Source organism: Lipotes vexillifer, unplaced genomic scaffold (assembly GCF_000442215.2).
Source record: "Lipotes vexillifer unplaced genomic scaffold, Lipotes_vexillifer_v1.1 scaffold98, whole genome shotgun sequence".
In the NCBI taxonomy this organism is placed as follows: domain Eukaryota; kingdom Metazoa; phylum Chordata; class Mammalia; order Artiodactyla; family Lipotidae; genus Lipotes; species Lipotes vexillifer.
The window spans coordinates 3,002,959-3,018,883 of record NW_006799611.1 but is presented as its reverse complement, the minus strand read 5'-3'; positions in this window follow the sequence as shown (position 1 = coordinate 3,018,883).

Genomic DNA, 15,925 nt, shown 5'->3' with positions numbered 1-15,925 from the left:
ACTGAACCTTATGGGGTGGGTACTATTACCATCCCCATTTTACAGACGAGGACACTGAGGCCCAGAGAGAATGACATGAGCTGGAGCCTGAAACTTGCAAGGTGCAGGGCCTGCCTTCCCAGTAGACACCAGTGAAGCCCAGCTCCTTGAGTGGTGTCCTCACACACAGCTGGTGAGGGGGCCTTCATCACCCCACGTGAGTAGCTGGAAACTGAGGCTCGGCCTGGGTGGAGACTGGGGCAAGGTCACACAGTCAGGCTGCAAGGCCCCTTCCCCTGCCCCATGCCACCCATCGGCCTCCCTGCCGACCCCCACAGAGGGGAGTGCCAGGAGGTCCACGGAAGGAAGCCCCTTTCTCGGGGCCAGAAGGGAAGAAGAGACAGGGACGGGTGATCCAAGGTTCTGATCACCTGAGCCGGTGAGACCTGGCTCAGCTGGCCCAGGGAGGTGGCCCTGGCCAGCAGACCCGGGCAGCTCGCCGCACACCCAGATGCCCCAGGATGCCCCAGGAGAGTAGGAGTAGTCAGAGACAGAGCCAGCTTCATCTCATCACATCCATGCATGGTACTGTGGAAGCCAGACCTGGAGGTTCTAGAGCAATGTTCTGGGAGCTCAAAGGAGCCTCAGTCCCCCAGCCTCCCAGGCCAGGTACCCCCACCCCAAGATGGGACCCCCCCCTGGCAGGCAAACCAAAATCATTTGGGAAATTCTACAGGCTCTGTCCCTGTGTTGGAAACAAACCATCCACATCAGCACATGAAGGCACTGAGAAGTCCCGCAAGAAAGAACCTACTCAATTTTGCTTAATCCAGCCTTGACCACAATTTACTGAACCATGAACTCCACTTTTTCCATGAAATATGTATTAGCATCTGTGGCACATTAAACATGGCCACAGATTCTTTGGCACTCCCGTCATCGAGAGGTGGGGTCTCTTCTGCCTTCCCTTCAGCCTGGGTGGCCACGTGACTGCTTTGACCAGTGAGGACGGCAGAATCGACACTGGAACAGTTCCAGAACTGGCCTGGCAGCTTCACCTCTTGCCTCTTGGAGCCTTGAGTTTTGACACAGGAAATCCAGTCTAGGTTGCTGGAAAGGGCATAGGATGCAGCAGCAAGATGAGGCCATCCTGGGCACCCAGCCCAGCGGAGCCTTCAGATGACCCCGGCCTCAGCTGCTATCTGCCTACAACTGCATGAGAGACTCCAAGCAAGAACCTGCCCAGCTAAGCCCCATCAACTGCAGCATCACCAGGAAGACTAATAAACTAATGCTTGAAACCACTGCACTGGGGGTGGTTTATCACACAGCAGCGGTTAACTGGAACAGCGCCCTACAGACCCCCTCAGGTGATGACAGGCCTCCACCCCATCCTCCTTGTCCATCACGCCATGCCAGACCCCTGAGTCCTTGCACCATGCCTTTGTTCAGGGCACGCCCTCTAGCTCCTTTTCTATTTGGGAAGATCTTTCTAGACGGAGCTCTTAGGAAGCCTCCACTTTGAAGACTTTTCTAACAACCATCAAGGCAGCTGCAGCAACCCAAGGCTGGGATCTGCCTGGGCTCGCACTTGCCAGCTGTATGAACTGGGACAGGTTTGGGCCTCAGTCTCTTCAACTGTAAAATGGGGATAATAATGGTACTTACTGCATGAGGCTGTTGTGTAGATTTAACAAGGCAGCAGGGGTAAAGCCTATGGTAGGTGCTGTATAAATGTGGCCATTACTAGCTGCTCAGTTCCTCCGTTGGCATATGGCCTAACACTGGGAGAGGGGCATTTGCACTCTGGCTCCCCGGGACCAGGCATTCACTCTCCCCAGGGTGGGTCTCCTGTAGCTCACCCAAGCACGGCCTCGTGAAGTTGCTGGTGCTCAAGGGAGGTTTGGTGGAGGATGAAAGGCTCAGAGACTCCTCGACCTGTCCTCCTGGGAGGATCCTTGGAGATTAGGGAGCACAGCTCCCTTATTTTTACTGAGGCCCAGAGAGATAGCGGGCCTGACCCAAGGTTACACAGCTGATTCTGGAACTGGACCCCAGGCCTCGGCATGCCATCCCATGCCTTGTCTGACACGGGGGTCCCCAAGTCTCAGGGACTGGTCCCCTTTGACTCCTCTAGTCCCTCTCATGTCGTCCCTGCCCCTGGAGCCCCCCTGAGGTGCAAGTTACCCCACAGCCTGATCGCTGGCTCCATGGTGAGACCCACTGGCTGCGGAGGGCACAGCCTGACCGAGGGTCCTCCTCGCTCTCCCTTTTCTCTGTTCTCTCCATAGATGCGATCAGCCAGGGAATGTGAACTGGGCACCCATAACGTGCCAGGCAGAGATGCAAGCTGTCCTGCCAAGCACAGACAGCCGTGGGGAAACCCCAAACCTGCATTCGGGGAAAGATGTGAGGATGCTATCAACTACCCCGGCCTGCAAGTGCAGAAGTGTGTGAGAGCCTGACACGTGGCCCAAATCCCAGCCGCTCCTCTCACTAGCTGGGGGATCTTGGGTGTGTTACTGCTCCGAGCCTCACCTTCCCCATCTGTAAACTGGGGGAATAAGAACCCTTCCACCAGGGACGAGCTCCATTTTGGAGAGCCAGGGGCCATGTTGGGCATCTAGACCAACGCCCCTCCTTCAAGATCTGACCGCCCCTCCCACCGCCTCTCCGCCCTTTCTTCCTGTCAGTTCCTAGGTGGGTTCCGGTTCTAAACCCACTTGGGGTGTCCTGGGGCTCAAGGAGGATAGAGTCTAGAACCTTTGGGGAGGATCATAGGGTCCTAGAGAAATCCTTCCTGCAGAGGAAAGGTGGCTGGCATGGGCAGGGCAGGCCTCGGGCTAGAGTCCCACAGGCCTCAGACACCAATGCCAGTCCGTGTGGGAGCCATGGGATTCTCTCTCCCAGGGTTTGTGAGGATGAGTTTGTGTGTTTGTTTCACAGAGAGGGGTGTGTATGTGTGTGTGTGTATGTGTGTGTGTGTGTGTGTGTGTGTGTGTGTGTGTGTGTGTGTGGCATTTGCCCGGTGGGGGGAGCTGGGGACAGGGAGGGGGTGGTCCTGCAGCTGCCTTCAGTCCCAGAAGAGCTCCACAAGCCAGGCCTGTCCCTGCTTCTGGGGCAACCCCAGGACCCTGATTTGGGAGCACTGCTACTGCCGATTGCTGCAGCCCCATTAGAGCTGAGAGCTTCAAACAGAGCCCACCTGGCAACAGGCCTGGAGGCCGGGCTTAAAGGGGCCGCTGAAATTATAAATAGCCACCTTCCCAGTGACTCCCCAGTCCTTCCCGGGGTGGGGGGGAATGTTCCACCAGCCCCTTCACCATCTTCCAGTCCAGCCGCCAGCCAGCTTCAGGGAGGGAGGGTGGGGCAAGGAGGAGCTGGCGCCTGTCAGAAGGGTTGTGCTCAAAAAAAAACAAACAAACGAGAGTTCCTATAGTAAATGACACACTGGTTTGAAGTTGCAGGGAGCTGGGAGCGTCTGCCAAGAGACCCAGCTGGTGACCCTGAGGATGCTGCCTGAGGATTCCTCCATTATTAACGAATATGCTCCCTCTCCCCAGCTCTTTTGCGCTTGTGTCAGGCTCAGAAATGGCTTAAGGGGAGGGGCTGGCATTCAACTCCGGGGTCTAGGCAACCATGCCATCCATCTGGCCTCGCTGGAACTCAGTTTCCCCACTCCCGGAGGAGGAGAGACAGGTAGGGAGGAGAGACAGAGGGAGCAGGCAGTGCAAACCGAGGACCCGTTCTGGGTCAGGCACCGAGGTAAGTGCTGTGAAGGGTCGGATCACCTCTGAGCCTAGGTCCCAGCTCACAAAAAGCGAGTCCGAGTCCGCGGAAGTCAATTTTGTTGAGCTAGTTAAATGGCTGGTAACCCCGCCCCCAGGTCCCTTCCAAGCCCACCAGGCACTTCCCCTCTCAGGGCCTCCCTTTTCCATCTGTGAATTAAAGGATAGACAAGGGCAATGATGACCGGCATTGGAGCGTCTGCCCTGCTGGCAGGGGCTGCTGTGGCCCCGTTGCACAGGTGGGAGACCGAGGCCGGCCAGGTGTGCAGGGACTTACAGCCCTCGGGACCACACTGCCAGGACAAAGCCCGGGAGGGATTAGAACTCAGCTCCGTCTCATTCCACACCCGAGCTCTTTAAACTCTCCCTTTGTGCGGGCCTGTAACTGATTGCCCCACCAACTGATTAACTGATTGATTAACTGACTGACTGATTACCTGCCACGGCCCCTCCTCCTGACGGGCCTTCCAGGGAGCCCCCTCCGGCCCCCACTGCCCAGCTCACGTTCCTCCGACCACCCATCCCAGGTGCGCCCCCAACGAGCAGTGTGGAAGGGGGCGGGGCCTGGGCGGGGCTCCCGCGGCTTCCCGCCCCCGCCCGCCAGCAGCCGGCTTCTTAATCTGCAGCCCTTGTGGCTCTGCCTGTCGCCCGCCAGTTGTCAGGGAAACGACCTCTCCCCTCCGAACCTTCAAAGGGCTCCTCCCACTCCTGCGGGCGGGAGCTGGGGTCCTTGGATGAGAGACTGGGGAGACAGAGACGGGGGAGGGACACCCAGAGATGGAGAGACAGCGCAGCGAGAGGGAGAGACAGGGAGACAGAGACAGAGACGCACGCTGGCAGGGAGAGACACAGGCCGCAGAGAGAATGGAGGTGGAGAAAAAAGAGACAGAGACAAGAAAACGCACCCCCGCCCCTACCACAGCAACAGAGGCAGAGAGATTTGGAGAGAGACAGTCACAGCCGTGTACAGAGACAGGGAGAGAGGTCGTGGGAGAGGCAGGGTCAGCATAGAGATGGGGGGTGGGGGGCGGTGGACGCGGCCCCCCAAAGGGAAAAGGCTAGGGCCAGCCAGCGGGAGAGAGTCGGGAGGGGGCGAACTTGTGAAAATAAATATTTATAAAATGAGTTTCTAAATTCTTTTTGCATTTCCGTAGTAAATTATTCATCTGTGTATCTCCCTCTCTCCTAACTGCTTAGGGAGCTGTCAAGGGGGGTGTGGCTTTCTGTGTTCCCCCCGCCCCGCCCCGTCTTCCTCCCCCGCCCCCTTCTCCCCTCCCCCACCTCTCTCCATCTATCCCCTTGCCCCCTCCCTAACCCTCTCCTTCCTGCCCCTTCCTTCCCTCCTCCTCGCTCTTTTCCCCGCTCCGTTTCCCCTCTAACCCCTCGCCCGTCTCCCGCCTCCCCTCCTCCCCGCTTCCCTCCTCCCGCTTCCCGTCTCCCCCTCCCCTTCCTGCTCCGGTTGGAGCTGAGCACCGGAGGCTGGCGGGGAGGGGCCGCCGCCCGGAGGTGACCGGCTGCCACGCTCTCGCGTTTCCTCCCCGCCGTAAATAAGAATAATCGTCTAAGTCAGCGGGGCTGGGATTAAAAAAACACTCGTCGCTGGCAGTCTGGCACCCCCAACCGGGACCACGGAAATCTTCCTCCAGAGGACTGGGGACGCTGGAGTTGGGGGGAAGGTGGAAGCTGGGCCAGGAGGCGGCTGCCGTCCCAGGAGGGCCCCGGCTGGAGCCAGAGACCACACTGCTTCCAGGGGACCTTGCTGAGCCTCAGTTTTCTGCTCTGTGGGATGGGGCCAAAGACTAACTTCCTGTTCTCTAGGGCCAGACCAGCTCTCAAATCTGTTTATGAGTCTAGAAGTTTTCAAGGCCCCTCTGATCAATCCCCACAGCTGATCAGGCAAAAAGGAGGAACAGGGGAATGAGTCTTCAAGTTATGATGTGAGTTCCTAAAATCAGGCAAGGAGTGGGGAAAAGCTCGCCCAGCCCCCAGTCACAGTGGGCCACACCACTCTCAGTCTGTGGCCTTGAGCACAGCCTCCGTTTCCTCACCTGCAAACTGAGTCAGTGATGCTTCCCTCCCCTTGACAGAGGACAAGGGCCCTCCCCCTGCGAACTGCTGCACCTGCACACGTCAGCAGCTAAGTGGCAGCTGTTCCCTGCTCCATGTCACCTGTGCCCAGCCATCCCCCTCCCCGCCCAGCCTCCCCCCTCCCCGCCCAGCCTCCAGGTCACCTGCACTAAACAGCAACGGGAAAGAGGGCCGGAACCTCTTCTGTCCCAGCAAGGAGCAGTCAGCACCAGAGAAACCAAGGTAGGTGGCAGATCAGAGCCTTCCCTGCTACCGACACGACACGAGCCTAGAAGTCAGGAGCAAACCTTTGGGGATTCTTCAGAGATCTGCATCCTTTTCCTCCATGTGATGCTGCAGGTAGAAGGTGGCCTTCCCTTTCTGGGCCAGGAGGCCCAGGTGTCAGGTCCTGAGTTTGATTCGTGACCCTGCTGTTTGACCTTAGCCTTTGACCTTTCCCTCTGGGGCAAAGAGTTCCAAGGTTCCTTCTAGCCCCTGCCTGTTTAGGATTCTTTTTTTTTTTTTTGCTGTACATGGGCATCTCACTGTTGTGGCCTCTCCCGTTGTGGACCACAGGCTCCGGACGCGCAGGCTGAGCGGCCATGGCTCACGGGCCCAGCCGCTCCACAGCATGTGGGATCCTCCCCGACCAGGGCACGAACCCGTGTCCCATGCATCGGCAGGCGGACTCTCAACCACTGCGCCACCAGGGAAGCCCTGTTTAGGATTATTGCTGCTGTTGACAGTGATGAGCGCCACTGGTCCATGACTCACTAGGTGCCAGGAGCAGTGCTCGGAGCCTCACAGCTCCTTGCAGCCTCCCCCGACCCTTCTCATCTAGGGCCCAGTGACTACTGCCCCATTTTACAGATGAGGACGTTGAAGCTCAGAGCGGGGACTTGCCTCAGATCAAGAGGCTGGACAGTGGCTGACGGGTGCTTTCACTTTGGCGACACAGAAGGGTGTCCTCACCCAGCTCCCTGTGCTGCCCACAGGGACATCTTAGGTCAGGTCAGTGCTGCCCGGAGGGGAGGTGGCCCTGGGGATCAGAGTTGTCCAGCCTGCCCCAGCCTGGTGACCTCAGGCCCAACAGGACCCTCAGAAACACCGGTCTCTGATCTGAAGACTTCTCTTTGTCTTTTCCATAAGCACAGTGAGAAATGCATTGGGAAAATGACCCCCCTCTGGATAATTATCCCACATCCTGTGACCGGTGACACATTTGCTGGCCTAAAACAGTGGCTTTCAAGCCTCTGATAGACCCTAAGGGGCATTGGGAAAAGGGGGCAGAGAGAGCCAGGGTGGGCTCCTGCTTCGTTCAGTATCGATCGCTTGGGCAGGATGTATCTTGAGAAGGAATAAGGCCCAAGGTTGAGGTGGGAAGGTGCATGTGAAGAACCAATTTGAAGCCCACTGTTGTAAATAATGAGGAGCCGTTTGGGACGGAGAATTGCGGCTTCCTGAAGTCCCCACTTACGTAACATGGCTCTCCCCCGGCTGCCACCCCAAGGGTGAGCAGACAAACAAAACTGCAACTAAAGAGGCTTCTCCCAGGACTCTCTGGCCCAGAATCCTTTACGAGGTCATTGCATTCAGTCACTCAAACAGGCCCACCCAGTGGGTGCTGTCATACCCACAGTGTGAACGCGCAAACTGGGGCTCAGAGACCTTCAGTAATTTGCCCGAGGTCACACAGCCAGCACGAGGCTCAACTAGGACACTCTGGCTTCTGACACTGACTGCCCTGCCCTGAAGAAGCAGCATGGTCACCCAGCGCGTGTCATTGGCTCCTGCCCCCGTCCTGCTCCAGTCAGTGTCAAGCCATCCCCAAGGGTTTCTTTGGGCACCGGGAGGGCTCACAGATTCTCAGGAACAGATCTGAGGAGCTGTTCAAATACATTCAGGAAAGAAAACAGCCACGGCCCCGGACAGAACTGGTCCTGCTGTGGGCACTGCCATGCCCTCCACGTACCCACCCCTCCGCCAGGGCGCCTCTATCCCCGCTGCAGGTGACAGCCATGTTTGCCACTCCCCAATGGAGTTGTCCCTAAAGTTCCAGAGCCCTTGTGCCTCCCAGAGGCCCCAAAGCAGGGCTGCGAGTCTTCCAGGAGCCTGTTTTCCATACATCCCTCACGTCTGTATTGGACCAGGTTCTGGGGCTGCCACCACGCTGCCCCCAATCAGGCCAGGCCCTGGTTGGTCCTGAGCGGCATTCCCTTCTTCCCTAGAGATGGAGGTCATCCTCGGGAGGGAGGTGAGACAGAAACAGCCTGGGGTTGGCCTACCTTCCACCTTGCCAGAGAGACCCCGACAGGTAGAACCCCCCAGGCCCAAGGTGGGGCCTGCTCTGAGCTTAGGAAGAGTCAGAGTTGCCGATGGTGGGTGGGGGATGGGAGGCAGAACAACAGAGCAGAGGGTCAAACTCACTTTTCCGCCAGCTGAAGGCACAACAGGGCGAATTGGACCCTGGTCTCAGCCTCTGGGTGTCTGGGAAGCGAAGGAATGAAATCCCGGCTCCCGTGTGTGGAGTGAATGGAACTGTCTTTGCAGGTGGGGAAGTCGTCAGCCCCTGCCCAGTTGGTACCAAACCCTGTGGGATCTGCTCCCTGGAGCTGGACCGGCAGCTTCCAAACTGGAAGCAGAGGGGGGAGGGGAGGCCCAGGCATGGCTGTGGGTGAAGGATGGGGGAACTGGGAGGGGAGGGGAAACTAATACCGACTTTCAGTCCCACTCCCGTGACTCATACACCCCACCTTTAGCGAGAAAGGCAGAGATTTTCATCATCATTATCATTAAAGGGGGTGGTTAGAAACGCTTAGAATCTATGAAAGAGGGAGATCGTTCATGCACACACATTAACCATAGTTAGTCATCTCTGGATCTCTGGGTGAGGAGTATTGATGATTTTTCCCTTCTCGCTTGTCGCTTTCGGTGTTGCTTGAATTTATTTATTTATTTTACAAGAGGGGTGTTTTGTTTTTTTCCAGAAGCAACAGTGATGTTACCCCAAAAGAGAAAAAAAATTTTTAAAGTCAACAAGACTAAACTCTGTAAATACCAAGACACTCTTCCAAAAAGATGCAGCAGATATGAAAACAACGAAGGGAAACCGTCAGAGGCTGATTGTTCTGCATCCCGAGGAACCAAAGAACCAGACCCCGTGAGTCCCCAAGAAGAGAAGATGAGTTTCAGAAACTATCGGAAAGAAAGCTCTTGGGGGAACACGAGTGCCTTTGAGAGGAGCCAGTAAGGACTGGATCCATGAGGACTCCAGCAAAGAGCTGGAACTCGGCTCAGGAGGACTGTGACTCAGAGGCCACTCTCTGGGCACCACGGGCAGTGTTTGCTCTCTGTGAGATGGGCACGACAAGAGCGCCAGTATTAGGACTGGCATCGCAGAGCCGAGATGGGAAGGGCATCCCCTCTTCCTGCCTCCCTCCCCATCCCCCACCCACCATCTGGCAACACTGACTCTTCCTAAGCTCAGAGCAGGCCCCACCTTGGGCCCGGGGGGTTCTACCTGTCGGGGTCTCTCTGGCAAGATGGAAGGTAGGCCAGCCCCAGGTGGTGGTCCTCTTTGGAAACCCCCTGGGATGGAAAGCTCAGCTCCATTAGCAACTGTTCTTAAAAGCCCCTCCTGACCCTGGAGGCAGCACCTGCTGCCAAAGAGCTGTCAGATGGTTCCATGCACCTGCCCTTTGACCAACAGATTCCATTTTTAGGAATTTAGACCCCAGAAAGCCTCACACGGGAGACAAAGGGAAGATGCACAGGAAATTCATTGCATCACTATTTATAACAGGAGAACTTTGGAAAACGCCTAGACACCCATCCAGGGGGACTGATTACATAATGGGAAGGCACTGCCCAGTGGAGAGTAAAAAGCTGTAACAAACACCTGCCTGCTCCTTCAAGGAGTGAAAAAGAGCAGTAAGCCTTCGTTGGTATTTCAAGAAGGACACCTGGTACACACCTTGCTTGTCAACGTAGCTGTGGTTGCCCTGGAAAGGGAGCTGGGGGCTTGGGTAGGATGGAGAATAATTCTACCCTTAAACCCTTTTCTCTGATTCACTTCACCGTGAGCACGCACTCCCCAGGAAAGCCATCCGCTGGCCTTCCTCCCACTAGGATGCTGAGTAGAAACTTTTGGTGCTCACCCACCCTCAGTTCCCTCCTTCTCAGGACCCATCACCCTTGCCGTGGGGTGATGTGACCAGTGCTGGCCAGTGGATTGTGGGAAGAAGTGATGTGTTGTTCTTTTCATCGTCTCAGTGACCCAGAGACGGAGGTGACACAGGACGGAGGCAGCGTGGACCCCTGAGCTTTCACACGGAGGACAGTTGCCCTGGAGAATCACCTGGACTCACAGCAGACTTTTGTTGTGTTGAGACAGTTCAATGTGGGGCGTATTTGTTACTGCAGAACAACCTAATCTTGCTACATGATACACATTTGGAAAACCACATTCTGGTTCAAGGGGTACCAGAGAGCTTGGGCAGGTCCCTTGACTCCACCAAGCCTCAGTTTCCCCATGTGTGTGGTGAGGCGAGGGGGCTTTTCTCCTCTGACTAGGGCCTGTGCTGCTAATGTACCCAAACCCTAAAGGCCTGAGGAATATCTGCCAATACTAAGGGCTGCTGGTGTGGAGTGCTTGCTGGACACTGGCCGCTGGCTGGGCCACCTTGGGGATATCACGGAATCCTCACAGTGGCCCCAGGAGGGAGGCACTATCATTATCCCCATTTCCCCAGCAGGAAACTGAGGCTCAAGAAGGTAATGTCACTGGCCCGGAAGCCCCAGCATCTGTGATTCTTAACTGCTCTAACGACAACTGCCACGTGATATTTTACTTTATCTCTTATAAACACAACTTAAAAGAAAGCCCACTGTTGACAACTTGGGAGGGCTTAGAATAAGGATTTTTTTTTTTTAATTCACCCCCTTAACCTTTTTTTTTTTTTTAACATCTTTATTGGGGTATAATTGCTTTACAATGCATGTTAGTCTCACAGCAGACTTTTGTTGTGTTGAGACAGTTCAATGTGGGGCGTATTTGTTACTGCAGAACAACCTAATCTTGCTACATGATACACATTTGGAAAACCACATTCTGGTTCAAGGGGTACCAGAGAGCTTGGGCAGGTCCCTTGACTCCACCAAGCCTCAGTTTCCCCATGTGTGTGGTGAGGCGAGGGGGCTTTTCTCCTCTGACTAGGGCCTGTGCTGCTAATGTACCCAAACCCTAAAGGCCTGAGGAATATCTGCCAATACTAAGGGCTGCTGGTGTGGAGTGCTTGCTGGACACTGGCCGCTGGCTGGGCCACCTTGGGGATATCACGGAATCCTCACAGTGGCCCCAGGAGGGAGGCACTATCATTATCCCCATTTCCCCAGCAGGAAACTGAGGCTCAAGAAGGTAATGTCACTGGCCCGGAAGCCCCAGCATCTGTGATTCTTAACTGCTCTAACGACAACTGCCACGTGATATTTTACTTTATCTCTTATAAACACAACTTAAAAGAAAGCCCACTGTTGACAACTTGGGAGGGCTTAGAATAAGGATTTTTTTTTTTTAATTCACCACCTTAACCTTTTTTTTTTTTTTAACATCTTTATTGGGGTATAATTGCTTTACAATGGCATGTTAGTCTCTGCTGTATAACAAAGTGAATCAGTTATACATATACGTATGTTCCCATATCTCTTCCCTCTTGTGTCACCTCAACTGTTTTTAAGTGTACAGTTCAGTGGCATTAAGTCCATTCACATTCTTGTGCAGCCACCACCACCATCCATCTCCAGAACTCTTTCTTTTTGGCCGCACCTTGCGGCATATGCAGGACCTTACTTCCCCCACCAGGGATCGAACCCTATCCCCTGAAGTGGAAGCGTGGAGTCTTAACCACTGGACCACCAGGGAAGACCCAGAACCCTTTTTATCCTGCGAAACTTTGTACCTATTCAACACTAACTCCTTATTTACCCCTCGCCCCAGGCCTTGGCACCCACCATTTTCTATGAATTTACCCATTCTAGATACCTAATATACGTGCAGTCATACCATATTTGTCCTTTTGTGTCTGGCTTATTTTGGTTAGCATAATGTCCTCCAGGTTCATCCAAATTGAAGCATGTGTCAGAATGCCCTTCCTTTTTAAGGCTGAATGACATTCCATTATACGTATGTACCACATTTTGTTTATCCATTCATCTGTTGATGGACACTTGGGTTGTTCCCGCCTTTTGGCTACTGTGAATAACGCTGCAAGGAACGTGGGTGTACATATATCTGTTGGAGACCCTGCTTCCAATTCTTTGAGGTATATATCCCAAAGTGGAATTGCTAGATCATATGGTAATTCTATTTTTAATTTTTTGAGGACCCGCCATACTGTTTTCCACGGCGGCTGGACCATTTTACATTCCCACCAAGAGCGTACAAGCTTCCAATTTCTCTACATCCTCACCAACACTTATTTTCTGAGTTTTGGTAGTAGCCACCCTAACAGGTCTTAGGTGGTATCTTATTGTGGTTTTGATTTGCACTTCCTGATGGTCACTGAGGGAATGGGATTTTTTTTAATGCCACTGGTGTGGTCCCCTGGACCTGCTTCCAGAGGAAGAAGCAGGGGGCCGGGGTGCTGCTCCAGTCCTGGGGACATCATAGCCACATCTCAGAGTCCTCGAATCCCAGACAGGTGCGTGGGGCTGTGCTTCTGGAGCACAGTGTGACTGTGTGCCCTAATGACCTGTGCCCACCCCAGCTGGGGTCCCAACGTCTCCAGAACCTCAGCCTCTGACGTTGCAACCCCCTACTGGGCCTGAGCAGGAACTGAGCTCGGCCTTTCCAGCCCCACCTGATCCTGTGACCTAGAGTCCCCACCCAGGCCTGGGACGCAGAGCACAGAGGAGGCAGCCTCACAGGGAGGTGGGGGGAGCGGAGAGGGGGCAGTCATCTGCATGTCCCTTGTCCTTCCATGTCTAGTCTAGTGCAGCTTTGTGTGGGGGACAAGGTCAGGGACTTTGGAGCCAGACAGACTCAGTCTGAGTTCCATCTCTGCCGTTTGCCAGCCGCGTGACCTTGGATAAGCCACTTCCCTTCCCAGCCCTCACTTTTCTCATCTGTAAAATGGCTGAAATGGTGCTTGGCACACAGTAAGCACTCACTAACCACTTCCCTTAATGACCAGCATTATCATCATCCTCACTGTCACCCACATCCAGAAGTACGATCGGGTCCCACCTGTGCCAAACAGTCCATGGCTCCCTATTGCCGGCAGGAGAAAATCCACCACGCTCTCACGGACTGGTGGGCACTGCCTGGACTGGTCCCTGCTGACATCTCCAAACTCCTGTTCCCCTCACTCATCACATTGCAGTCACCTGGGCTGCCTCCTGTCCCTCAAACACCCAGCACTCCTTTCTGCCACTGGCCCTTTGCACATGCTTTTCCTCCTGCCTGAAATGTGCTTTCTTCACTCCACTCCACTCCCATCCCTCCCATGGTTAACTCCTAAAAGGCTCTGTCTCACTTCAAACATTACCTCTTCCAAGAAGCCTTCCTGGACATCCCCACCCCTTGTCCACATGGGAACCCTCGGCCTTCACAGCTCTGCACCCACCCCCCACCCCCTGCATAGTGCTTCATGGTACTGAAATGTGAAATTATTTGAGGAATGTCAGCCTCCCCAAGTGAGCTCTGTGAGGCCAGAATCACAACTGTTTTGCTCCCCATTATCGTGCAAGCACCGAGGACAGGGTTGACCCAGGGGCCCCCCAAATATTCATCAGATTGAATTATTAATTTCCAGAATCTCTTTGATTTGGGAAACTCAAATTCTTTTCAACAAAGACAATCCATTACCTACATAACAAAATAGGCTTTAACTTTCATACCTTTGTAAGATTTTTCCACTCATTATACGAACAAATCTGAGAAAACCCTCAGCTTCATCCTGTGCCCTAATTTTTCAGCTCACCGTCACTGAACTCAGAGCAGCTGCCCACAGTTCCTGCTGTGCCTCCTCGCAGCCCAGCCTCCGGCCACCCCTTCCTCAGAACACGCAGGAGGCTGCGGGCTGCTCCAAGTGTCACCCCTTGCCTGGGGATAAATGCCAACCATGAGTAATGGCGGGTTGCTGAGGGAGATGCAGACGCATATTCAGCCCAGTCAGCAAGATCAGCGAAAGCCAATGTGGCCCCTTGCCCGGGGTTAGGGCCTGACTCAGCCGGTCCACACACAGCAGCCCCCCAACCAGCTGGGGAGTGAAGGTGCGGACCGCCAGGGGGACGCGGGGCAGGACGCCCGGTAAGACGCGTTGCCGAAGCCCGTGCATTCGTTGGTCCCTGCATCTTCTCCCTTGTCTGTTTCAACAGCCCAGCGACTGCTGTCTGCTCCAACCAGTTAGGGGGAGGCCCTAGTGAGGCCCAGGGCTCACCTTTTCCCCAGGCTATGGGATGCTCTACAGGATGCTTCAGAGGGCCCCAGGGGAGGAGGTATTCGGAGAGCGGCAGCGATGAGGTCCATTCAAATGGTTCCCCATGAAAGAACTTTCTTGATGCGGTGATGCAAATAGGCTACAGGAAACAATCACCTTTAGTACCACTGGTGCTGTGATTGGTTGGGGCCAGCTCAGGGAAGGTGACACCTTGAGGCCTGGAAGAAGGGCGGACTGTCCCAAAACACAGACGAGTTGGGGAGGACTTGGGACGTGGGGTCATCTGCATCTGGGGTCAGCATCTGGTTGGGATCCACAGACATGGAGGGTGAGCCTCAGGGTGAATGAGACCGGTTGAGAGGGAGGGTCTGAGCCTGGAAAAAGGATCCTGGCCTGCGTGGGGGTCCTAGGTTCCCCCAGCGCTCACGTTCCTGTGGGATAGATGATATAGACAAAATGAAACAAACAAGCAACTATATTTTTTGTTCACTTAGTTTTATAGCACTTATTTATCATTGATTCAGCCCCAGACATTCTAAAAGAACTCTAACAGTCCTCTTATGCAGTCAAACACACCAACTAATCTATCAGTTCCATGGTTTTCCCTTAGAGACAGCCCTCCTGGAGCCAGCATTCTCAGAACTGAGTGGGGGTGGGGTGGGGGAAGGAGAGGTAAGTAGGGGTGGGGTGGGAGAGGGAGAAGGGGTGGGGGGTGTCACACTCACCCACATACACACAGGGAGAGCTTCTCCAGACAGCTGTGCGTGCCCCTTGTTTCCTTCCCAGAATTCCCAGGCTCACCCATCAGGCAACAGCCTACACCCCATCCCCCAATAATCAAAGACCTCCTCATCTATGCAGAGCTTGAGGGGGGCTCAGCCTTTGTGGATCCTCACAGCTGCCTGTGAGGTGTCCTAACCCCCATTCTGCAGCTGAAACAGCGGAGGCTTTCGCTGGAAAGGGGAGCAGATTTGGGATGGGGCTGGGGGAGGCAAGAGGCCTGGAAACCCTCAGGGAAATTCACACTCCAGCTACTTGCCAGCCCAAGGACAAGCGTTCTCAGCTACTGCCACATCAACACACACACATGCACACTGACACGCACGTGTGTACCCGGACACACAATCCCACCCTCACACTGTCATGCGCACACACTGGCAAACAGATAAACACAATGACACACAAGCATAGCCCAACACACTACCACACAGCACACACACACACACACACACACACACACAACTGCGTCTCTAGTTGGTCTGAGCTCTCTGCTCCAGAATGGCCATCTCTTTAGGCTGCAGCCTCCTCTGGGAAATGTTTCCACCTTCATATGATCCTCCAGGCTGTCCCCCAGCTGCCGGGTCGCCTAAAATCCTGAGAAATAAGGAAAGATTCCTTTAAAACGCACACTTCAAATTTTAGGCTGAAACAGTATTTTGGAAGTTTGGAGCTCAGTCTTCAGGCTCAGTTGGACGTGGGCTTGTGTTACCAGGCAGGTGGGGACAGGTAGGATGCTGAGGGCCCTTGAGGGGGGCTAGGGTTGCAGAGCAGGGGGTGTTGGGGGGTGGTTAGTCTGGGCAGATTCCACACCTGCCCCATCCCCCATGGCTGGGAGCAAACTCCACAAAGCAAGAGCTGGCCGAAGGCTGAGGT